The 10,888-nt window shown below is 48.3% G+C and overlaps 1 long non-coding RNA gene across 1 annotated transcript; it reads left to right on the forward strand.

Annotated features, from left to right (window-relative positions):
* The first annotated feature begins 9,369 nt into the window (after positions 1–9,369).
* LOC142288340 (uncharacterized) lies at positions 9,370–10,478 on the forward strand. Its single transcript, XR_012749129.1, has 3 exons — positions 9,370–9,455; positions 9,531–9,619; positions 10,394–10,478. It is a non-coding gene; the product is annotated as an uncharacterized LOC142288340 (long non-coding RNA).
* Positions 10,479–10,888: the final 410 nt, after the last annotated feature.

A 10,888-nucleotide genomic window follows, 5' to 3' on the forward strand; every position in this document is an offset into this window, starting at 1 on the left:
TCACAGCCTGTATATAGCACAGTGCAGCGCCAGATAGCAGTAGGCACCCTCATGTAGTATACAGTGATTAATACTCCCTTCTCCTCGTTCCCCCGCTGATCCGGTCTCCTCGGCGCGCATTGCTGTTGCTCGCTCTGACCTCTCAGCAGGCGCGCAGTGATGACGTCACCGCGCTCTGCTGCAGAGCTTTCAGAACGCCGACAGTTACAGTGGGGAGAATGATGAGAGAGGGAGCGCGCCACTCACTCTCTCATCATTGCTCTCAATAGTATCGGCACCTGCGATGCCGATACAATTGAAAGCGCGATCCTCGGGAGGGGGGGGTGACAGCGCGGCCACCGGGCCCCCCTGAGTAGAGGTGCGCTACTCCTGCCACCACGAGTGGGCCCCCCGGCAGCTCAGGGCCCCGGCATTTGACCGGATTTGCCGGGTGCTGGCGCCGGCCCTGGGGTCTGGTGTAATGTATGTATCACTGTTCTCCCTGCACACAGGGCAATAGAGCCCCATAAACATGGCAGTTATTGTTCCCACAGTGGGGATAATGGGAGTGGGGTCTGGTGTAATATATGTATCACTTCTCCCTGCACACAGGGCATTAGAGCCCCATACACAGGGCAGTTATGGTTCCCACAGTGGGGATAATGGGAGTGGGGTCTGGTGTAATATATGTATCACTTCTCCCTGCACACAGGGCATTAGAGCCTCATACACATGGCAGTTATTGTGGGGATAATGGGAGTGGGGTCTGGTGTAATGTATGTATCACTTCTCCCAGCACACAGGGCATTAGAGCCCCATACACATGACAGTTATTGTTCCCACAGTGGGGATAATGGGAGTGGGGTCTGGTGTAATATATGTATCACTTCTCCCTGCACACAGGGCATTAGAGCCTCATACACATGGCAGTTATTGTGGAGATAATGGGAGTGGAGTCTGGTGTAATGTATGTATCACTTCTCCCTGCACACAGGGCATTAGAGCCCCATACACATGACAGTTATTGTTCCCACAGTGGGGATAATGGGAGTGGGGTCTGGTGTAATGTATGTATGACTTCTCCCTGCACACAGGACATTAGAGCCCCATACACATGGCAGTTATTGTTCCCACAGTGGGGATAATGGGAGTGGGTTCTGGTGTAATGTATGTATCACTTCTCCCTGCACACAGGGCATTAGAGCCCCATACACAGGGCAGTTATGGTTCCCACAGTGGGGATAATGGGAGTGGGGTCTGGTGTAATATATGTATCACTTCTCCCTGCACACAGGGCATTAGAGCCTCATACACATGGCAGTTATTGTGGGGATAATGGGAGTGGGGTCTGGTGTAATGTATGTATCACTTCTCCCAGCACACAGGGCATTAGAGCCCCATACACATGACAGTTATTGTTCCCACAGTGGGGATAATGGGAGTGGGGTCTGGTGTAATATATGTATCACTTCTCCCTGCACACAGGGCATTAGAGCCTCATACACATGGCAGTTATTGTGGAGATAATGGGAGTGGAGTCTGGTGTAATGTATGTATCACTTCTCCCTGCACACAGGGCATTAGAGCCCCATACACATGACAGTTATTGTTCCCACAGTGGGGATAATGGGAGTGGGGTCTGGTGTAATGTATGTATGACTTCTCCCTGCACACAGGACATTAGAGCCCCATACACATGGCAGTTATTGTTCCCACAGTGGGGATAATGGGAGTGGGTTCTGGTGTAATGTATGTATCACTTCTCCCTGCACACAGGACATTAGAGCCCCATACACAGGGCAGTTATGGTTCCCACAGTGGGGATAATGGGAGTGGGGTCTGGTGTAATATATGTATCACTTCTCCCTGCACACAGGGCATTAGAGCCCCATACACAGGGCAGTTATTGTGGGGATAATGGGAGTGGGGTCTGGTGTAATGTATGTATCACTTCTCCCAGCACACAGGGCATTAGAGCCCCATACACATGGCAGTTATTGTTCCCACAGTGGGGATAATGGGAGTGGGGTCTGGTGTAATGTATGTATCACTTCTCCCTGCACACAGGGCATTAGAGCCCCATACACATGGCAGTTATTGTTCCCACAGTGGGGATAATGGGAGTGGGGTCTGGTGTAATATATTTATCACTTCTCCCTGCACACAGGGCATTAGAGCCCCATACACAGGGCAGTTATGGTTCCCACAGTGGGGATAATGGGAGTGGGGTCTGGTGTAATATATGTATCACTTCTCCCTGCACACAGGGCATTAGAGCCCCATACACAGGGCAGTTATTGTGGGGATAATGGGAGTGGGGTCTGGTGTAATGTATGTATCACTTCTCCCAGCACACAGGGCATTAGAGCCCCATACACAGGGCAGTTATTGTGGGGATAATGGGAGTGGGGTCTGGTGTAATGTATGTATCACTTCTCCCAGCACACAGGGCATTAGAGCCCCATACACAGGGCAGTTATTGTGGGGATAATGGGAGTGGGTTCTGGTGTAATGTATGTATCACTTCTCCCTGCACACAGGGCATTAGAGCCCCATACACAGGGCAGTTATGGTTCCCACAGTGGGGATAATGGGAGTGGGGTCTGGTGTAATATATGTATCACTTCTCCCTGCACACAGGGCATTAGAGCCCCATACACAGGGCAGTTATTGTGGGGATAATGGGAGTGGGGTCTGGTGTAATGTATGTATCACTTCTCCCAGCACACAGGGCATTAGAGCCCCATACACATGGCAGTTATTGTTCCCACAGTGGGGATAATGGGAGTGGGGTCTGGTGTAATATATGTATCACTTCTCCCTGCACACAGGGCATTAGAGCCCCATACACAGGGCAGTTATGGTTCCCACAGTGGGGATAATGGGAGTGGGGTCTGGTGTAATATATGTATCACTTCTCCCTGCACACAGGGCATTAGAGCCCCATACACAGGGCAGTTATTGTGGGGATAATGGGAGTGGGGTCTGGTGTAATGTATGTATCACTTCTCCCAGCACACAGGGCATTAGAGCCCCATACACATGGCAGTTATTGTTCCCACAGTGGGGATAATGGGAGTGGGGTCTGGTGTAATATATGTATCACTTCTCCCTGCACACAGGGCATTAGAGCCTCATACACATGGCAGTTATTGTGGGGATAATGGGAGTGGGGTCTGGTGTAATGTATGTATCACTTCTCCCAGCACACAGGGCATTAGAGCCCCATACACAGGGCAGTTATTGTGGGGATAATGGGAGTGGGGTCTGGTGTAATGTATGTATCACTTCTCCCAGCACACAGGGCATTAGAGCCCCATACACAGGGCAGTTATTGTGGGGATAATGGGAGTGGGTTCTGGTGTAATGTATGTATCACTTCTCCCTGCACACAGGGCATTAGAGCCCCATACACAGGGCAGTTATGGTTCCCACAGTGGGGATAATGGGAGTGGGGTCTGGTGTAATATATGTATCACTTCTCCCTGCACACAGGGCATTAGAGCCCCATACACAGGGCAGTTATTGTGGGGATAATGGGAGTGGGGTCTGGTGTAATGTATGTATCACTTCTCCCAGCACACAGGGCATTAGAGCCCCATACACATGGCAGTTATTGTTCCCACAGTGGGGATAATGGGAGTGGGGTCTGGTGTAATATATGTATCACTTCTCCCTGCACACAGGGCATTAGAGCCCCATACACAGGGCAGTTATGGTTCCCACAGTGGGGATAATGGGAGTGGGGTCTGGTGTAATATATGTATCACTTCTCCCTGCACACAGGGCATTAGAGCCCCATACACAGGGCAGTTATTGTGGGGATAATGGGAGTGGGGTCTGGTGTAATGTATGTATCACTTCTCCCAGCACACAGGGCATTAGAGCCCCATACACATGGCAGTTATTGTTCCCACAGTGGGGATAATGGGAGTGGGGTCTGGTGTAATATATGTATCACTTCTCCCTGCACACAGGGCATTAGAGCCTCATACACATGGCAGTTATTGTGGGGATAATGGGAGTGGGGTCTGGTGTAATGTATGTATCACTTCTCCCAGCACACAGGGCATTAGAGCCCCATACACATGACAGTTATTGTTCCCACAGTGGGGATAATGGGAGTGGGGTCTGGTGTAATATATGTATCACTTCTCCCTGCACACAGGGCATTAGAGCCCCATACACAGGGCAGTTATGGTTCCCACAGTGGGGATAATGGGAGTGGGGTCTGGTGTAATATATGTATCACTTCTCCCTGCACACAGGGCATTAGAGCCCCATACACAGGGCAGTTATTGTGGGGATAATGGGAGTGGGGTCTGGTGTAATGTATGTATCACTTCTCCCAGCACACAGGGCATTAGAGCCCCATACACATGGCAGTTATTGTTCCCACAGTGGGGATAATGGGAGTGGGGTCTGGTGTAATATATGTATCACTTCTCCCTGCACACAGGGCATTAGAGCCTCATACACATGGCAGTTATTGTGGGGATAATGGGAGTGGGGTCTGGTGTAATGTATGTATCACTTCTCCCAGCACACAGGGCATTAGAGCCCCATACACATGACAGTTATTGTTCCCACAGTGGGGATAATGGGAGTGGGGTCTGGTGTAATGTATGTATGACTTCTCCCTGCACACAGGACATTAGAGCCCCATACACATGGCAGTTATTGTTCCCACAGTGGGGATAATGGGAGTGGGTTCTGGTGTAATGTATGTATCACTTCTCCCTGCACACAGGACATTAGAGCCCCATACACAGGGCAGTTATTGTTCCCACAGTGGGGATAATGGGAGTGGGGTCTGGTGTAATATATGTATCACTTCTCCCTGCACACAGGGCATTAGAGCCCCATACACAGGGCAGTTATGGTTCCCACAGTGGGGATAATGGGAGTGGGGTCTGGTGTAATATATGTATCACTTCTCCCTGCACACAGGGCATTAGAGCCCCATACACAGGGCAGTTATTGTGGGGATAATGGGAGTGGGGTCTGGTGTAATGTATGTATCACTTCTCCCAGCACACAGGGCATTAGAGCCCCATACACATGGCAGTTATTGTTCCCACAGTGGGGATAATGGGAGTGGGGTCTGGTGTAATATATGTATCACTTCTCCCTGCACACAGGACATTAGAGCCCCATACACAGGGCAGTTATTGTTCCCACAGTGGGGATAATGGGAGTGGGGTCTGGTGTAATGTATGTATCACTTCTCCCAGCACACAGGGCATTAGAGCCCCATACACAGGGCAGTTATTGTGGGGATAATGGGAGTGGGTTCTGGTGTAATGTATGTATCACTTCTCCCTGCACACAGGGCATTAGAGCCCCATACACAGGGCAGTTATGGTTCCCACAGTGGGGATAATGGGAGTGGGGTCTGGTGTAATATATGTATCACTTCTCCCTGCACACAGGGCATTAGAGCCCCATACACAGGGCAGTTATTGTGGGGATAATGGGAGTGGGGTCTGGTGTAATGTATGTATCACTTCTCCCAGCACACAGGGCATTAGAGCCCCATACACATGGCAGTTATTGTTCCCACAGTGGGGATAATGGGAGTGGGGTCTGGTGTAATATATGTATCACTTCTCCCTGCACACAGGACATTAGAGCCCCATACACAGGGCAGTTATTGTTCCCACAGTGGGGATAATGGGAGTGGGGTCTGGTGTAATATATGTATCACTTCTCCCTGCACACAGGGCATTAGAGCCCCATACACAGGGCAGTTATGGTTCCCACAGTGGGGATAATGGGAGTGGGGTCTGGTGTAATATATGTATCACTTCTCCCTGCACACAGGGCATTAGAGCCCCATACACAGGGCAGTTATTGTGGGGATAATGGGAGTGGGGTCTGGTGTAATGTATGTATCACTTCTCCCAGCACACAGGGCATTAGAGCCCCATACACATGGCAGTTATTGTTCCCACAGTGGGGATAATGGGAGTGGGGTCTGGTGTAATATATGTATCACTTCTCCCTGCACACAGGGCATTAGAGCCTCATACACATGGCAGTTATTGTGGGGATAATGGGAGTGGGGTCTGGTGTAATGTATGTATCACTTCTCCCAGCACACAGGGCATTAGAGCCCCATACACAGGGCAGTTATTGTTCCCACAGTGGGGATAATGGGAGTGGGGTCTGGTGTAATATATGTATCACTTCTCCCTGCACACAGGGCATTAGAGCCCCATACACAGGGCAGTTATGGTTCCCACAGTGGGGATAATGGGAGTGGGGTCTGGTGTAATATATGTATCACTTCTCCCTGCACACAGGGCATTAGAGCCCCATACACAGGGCAGTTATTGTGGGGATAATGGGAGTGGGGTCTGGTGTAATGTATGTATCACTTCTCCCAGCACACAGGGCATTAGAGCCCCATACACATGGCAGTTATTGTTCCCACAGTGGGGATAATGGGAGTGGGGTCTGGTGTAATATATGTATCACTTCTCCCTGCACACAGGGCATTAGAGCCTCATACACATGGCAGTTATTGTGGGGATAATGGGAGTGGGGTCTGGTGTAATGTATGTATCACTTCTCCCAGCACACAGGGCATTAGAGCCCCATACACATGGCAGTTATTGTTCCCACAGTGGGGATAATGGGAGTAGGCTCTGGTGTAATGTATGTATCACTTCTCCCAGCACACAGGGCATTAGAGCCCCATACACATGGCAGTTATTGTTCCCACAGTGGGGATAATGGGAGTGGGGTCTGGTGTAATGTATGTATCACTTCTCCCTGCACACAGGGCATTAGAGCCCCATACACATGGCAGTTATTGTTCCCACAGTGGGGATAATGGGAGTGGGGTCTGGTGTAATATATTTATCACTTCTCCCTGCACACAGGGCATTAGAGCCCCATACACAGGGCAGTTATGGTTCCCACAGTGGGGATAATGGGAGTGGGGTCTGGTGTAATGTATGTATCACTGCTCCCTGCACACAGGGCATTAGAGCCCCATACACAGGGCAGTTATTGTGGGGATAATGGGAGTGGGGTCTGGTGTAATGTATGTATCACTTCTCCCAGCACACAGGGCATTAGAGCCCCATACACATGGCAGTTATTGTTCCCACAGTGGGGATAATGGGAGTGGGGTCTGGTGTAATATATGTATCACTTCTCCCTGCACACAGGGCATTAGAGCCTCATACACATGGCAGTTATTGTGGGGATAATGGGAGTGGGGTCTGGTGTAATGTATGTATCACTTCTCCCAGCACACAGGGCATTAGAGCCCCATACACATGGCAGTTATTGTTCCCACAGTGGGGATAATGGGAGTGGGGTCTGGTGTAATATATGTATCACTTCTCCCTGCACACAGGGCATTAGAGCCCCATACACATGGCAGTTATTGTGGGGAGAATGGGAGTGGGGTCTGGTGTAATGTATGTATCACTTCTCCCTGCACACAGGGCATTAGAGCCCCATACACAGGGCAGTTATTGTGGGGATAATGGGAGTGGGGTCTGGTGTAATGTATGTATCACTTCTCCCAGCACACAGGGCATTAGAGCCCCATACACATGGCAGTTATTGTTCCCACAGTGGGGATAATGGGAGTGGGGTCTGGTGTAATATATGTATCACTTCTCCCTGCACACAGGGCATTAGAGCCTCATACACATGGCAGTTATTGTGGGGATAATGGGAGTGGGGTCTGGTGTAATGTATGTATCACTTCTCCCAGCACACAGGGCATTAGAGCCCCATACACATGGCAGTTATTGTTCCCACAGTGGGGATAATGGGAGTGGGGTCTGGTGTAATATATGTATCACTTCTCCCTGCACACAGGGCATTAGAGCCTCATACACATGGCAGTTATTGTGGGGAGAATGGGAGTGGGGTCTGGTGTAATGTATGTATCACTTCTCCCTGCACACAGGGCATTAGAGCCCCATACACAGGGCAGTTATTGTGGGGATAATGGGAGTGGGGTCTGGTGTAATGTATGTATCACTTCTCCCTGCACACAGCGCATTAGAGCCCCATACACAGGGCAGTTATTGTGGGGATAATGGGAGTGGGGTCTGGTGTTGTTGTGTCCCATGAATGGGAACAACCTGTTGTATATAATTCTTGGATTGCATATTTTTTCCTCCTATCAGGAAATTCCTTACTGTTACTAGGTAGATTAGACTGTATGAAGTTTGTCCCTATGTTGCTCCCTTAGTTGGCTTCTGTATAGAAAGCTCCTCCCTTCTCCTTCAGTTTAGTCTAGAGGAATCATTACTGAAGAGACATGTCTGCAACCCTGTACAGATTATTCCTTTTCACCTGCCTTTACTTTGTACTTAATACAAGATTCTAGAAGAAAACTACAGCGTTTCTCCTTGTCTTCCTACAAGTCATCGTTTGGGCTGAGTTAACACTATCTGTGAAAGCCGGTAGAGTGAGTAAAATCATACAGTTATCTAAGGGACTGATAATTAGAGCGGTTGGATTCATTGCTACCAGGAAGAGACAGAACAGTGAAAAGGACTAGCTGTGACCGGGATTAGTATACATATATCAGTAAAGAACCTGTTACCAGGAGTGCTATACTGCATACAATCCAGATAAAGGATTACCCCAAGGGGCTGATAACAAGCCACAGCATAAAACTTTATAGCAGCTTCTGACAAAGTGCCCTGTAAAGTAGCATGTTATGTGCGCACGTTGCGTACAGTTCACTGCAGAAATTTCTGCAGCGATCTGAAGAGCACATGTGCACTTTAAATCGCTGCAGAAATGTCCGTAGTGAGCGCTGATTCCATGCGCTCTCCCTGCAGCTCATCCCATAGACAGAGCAGGAGCTGTCGACAAAGCGCACGGAAGAAGTGACATGTCACTTCTTTTTACGCAGCGCTTCGGCAGTAGCCGAAGCGCTGCGCTCTAAAACGCCACGTGCGCACGGCCCCTGCACAATCTCCATAGACTGTGCAGGGGACGCAGGACGCATGCAGTTACGCTGCGCTACAAAGCGCAGCGTAACTGCATGTATTTACGCAACGTGCGCACATAGCCTAAACCTGTTATCAGAACTGTGTGCAGCTATAAGGCTATGTGCGCACGTTGCGTATTTTTCAGTGCAGAAAAAAACGCACCCTCTGGCAGAGGGAGCAATTGTAAACAATGCGTATTGGGAAAAAAACGCATCTAAAACGCATGCGTTTTTCATGCGTTTTTCATGCGTTTGCCATGCGTTTTTTTAGGCACGTTTTCCAACCCACTGTTCAATAAAGTTTGTTGAAAACAGGCCTTGGGAAAAAGAAAACCTGTGATGTCATTTCCTTCTTCTTCACATTCTCTACATTCTCCATTGTGGAAACAGAGTGATATTGGCTGAAAAAATGCCGCACCCCACAGGACAGATACGTCTACGCAGGGCACAACGAAGTCGGCTGCTCATTATTCTACTGTTATTACTTCGCCGTCGTAGACGCCAGGTAATTTTTTCCCCAAATTTGATCATGTTTCTGTTTTGTGTGTTGTGCTCTATTAACCAATACAATATGTTGTAGGCAATGACAAAAAAGATGTGGGTGCATCCTCTTGTTATGGCACGTGAGGAGAAAGGCCATTTTGCCTCACTGTACAGAGATTTAAGGCGGTGAGCAAAACCTACTTTTTTTTATGTTGCTACATATGTATATGTGTATGTTATACCATATTTCTATATGCATCTCTATAGGCTATTTTCATCATTTTTTTTTTTATAAATTATGCTAATAACGTATCAGTTGACATATATAATCTGTATCTTAATGTTTTTTAAATTAACCATTGTGAACTATATGTATTATGAATGCCATGTTTCTGCCTTCTCTGCCATCTTTCCGCCTTCTCTGCCATCTTTCCGCCTTCTCCGGCATCTTTCCGCCTTCTATGACATCTTTCCGCCTTCTTCGGCATCTTTCCGCCTTCTTCGGCATCTTTCCGCCTTCTCCGGCATCTTTCCGCCTTCTCCGGCATCTTTCCGCCTTCTCCGACATCTTTCCGCCTTCTCCGGCATCTTTCCGCCTTCTCCAGCATCTTTCCGCCTTCTATGCCATCTTTCCGCCTTCTATGCCATCTTTCCGCCTTCTATGCCATCTTTCCGCCTTCTATGCCATCTTTCCGCCTTCTATGCCATCTTTCCGCATTCTCCGCCATCTTTCCGCCTTTTCTGCCATGTTTCTGCCTTTTCTGCCATGTTAACGCCTGCTCTGCCATGCTTCCGCCTGCTCTGCCATGTTTCTGCATTCTCTGCCATGTTTCTGCATTCTCTGCCAACTATATGTATTATGAATTATACGTGCTTCTAATCATGAGAGGATTCAGTAATCTCTGTAATCTCTGCTTCTGGTTGTTATTGTTTTTTTAATTTTTTTTTTTTTTTAAAAAGGTATCCAGACAAATTCATTTCTTTTTGTCGGCTCCCGATCCACGCTTTTGATCATCTACTAGCAATTGTCAAAACGGACCTAACACACATTGACACTGTGATGCGAAGGTCTATCTCAGCTGAGGAAAGGCTGCTCATCACCTTGCGGTAAGTTGTAACGTAATATATACCAATCAATGTTTTTGTTTTTTTTTGTGTCTGCTACAGGAATCTGCACCCTTGCATGTTGAATCTCGACATTTTGGCCACACTCCTCATGTGACAGACACTGGGAATTACGTAGATTTTGTTTTGCTGGAAAATGTTCATGTTGCACTTAATTTAATTTCTCTAAAAACCTGGCAACATTAAAGTCAATATAGCTGTTACACAATGCAGCCAGAACTTGAGGACAATGCACAGCCAACACCTTTATATGTAATGTCTTCTTGTCACAACGCAGGCAGTAACGCTTTAGCGATCCCACCAGCGATTTGACCTTGTCAGGATCGCTGG

The sequence above is a fragment of the Anomaloglossus baeobatrachus genome, unplaced genomic scaffold, assembly GCF_048569485.1.
Source record: "Anomaloglossus baeobatrachus isolate aAnoBae1 unplaced genomic scaffold, aAnoBae1.hap1 Scaffold_815, whole genome shotgun sequence".
NCBI lineage: Eukaryota > Metazoa > Chordata > Amphibia > Anura > Aromobatidae > Anomaloglossus > Anomaloglossus baeobatrachus.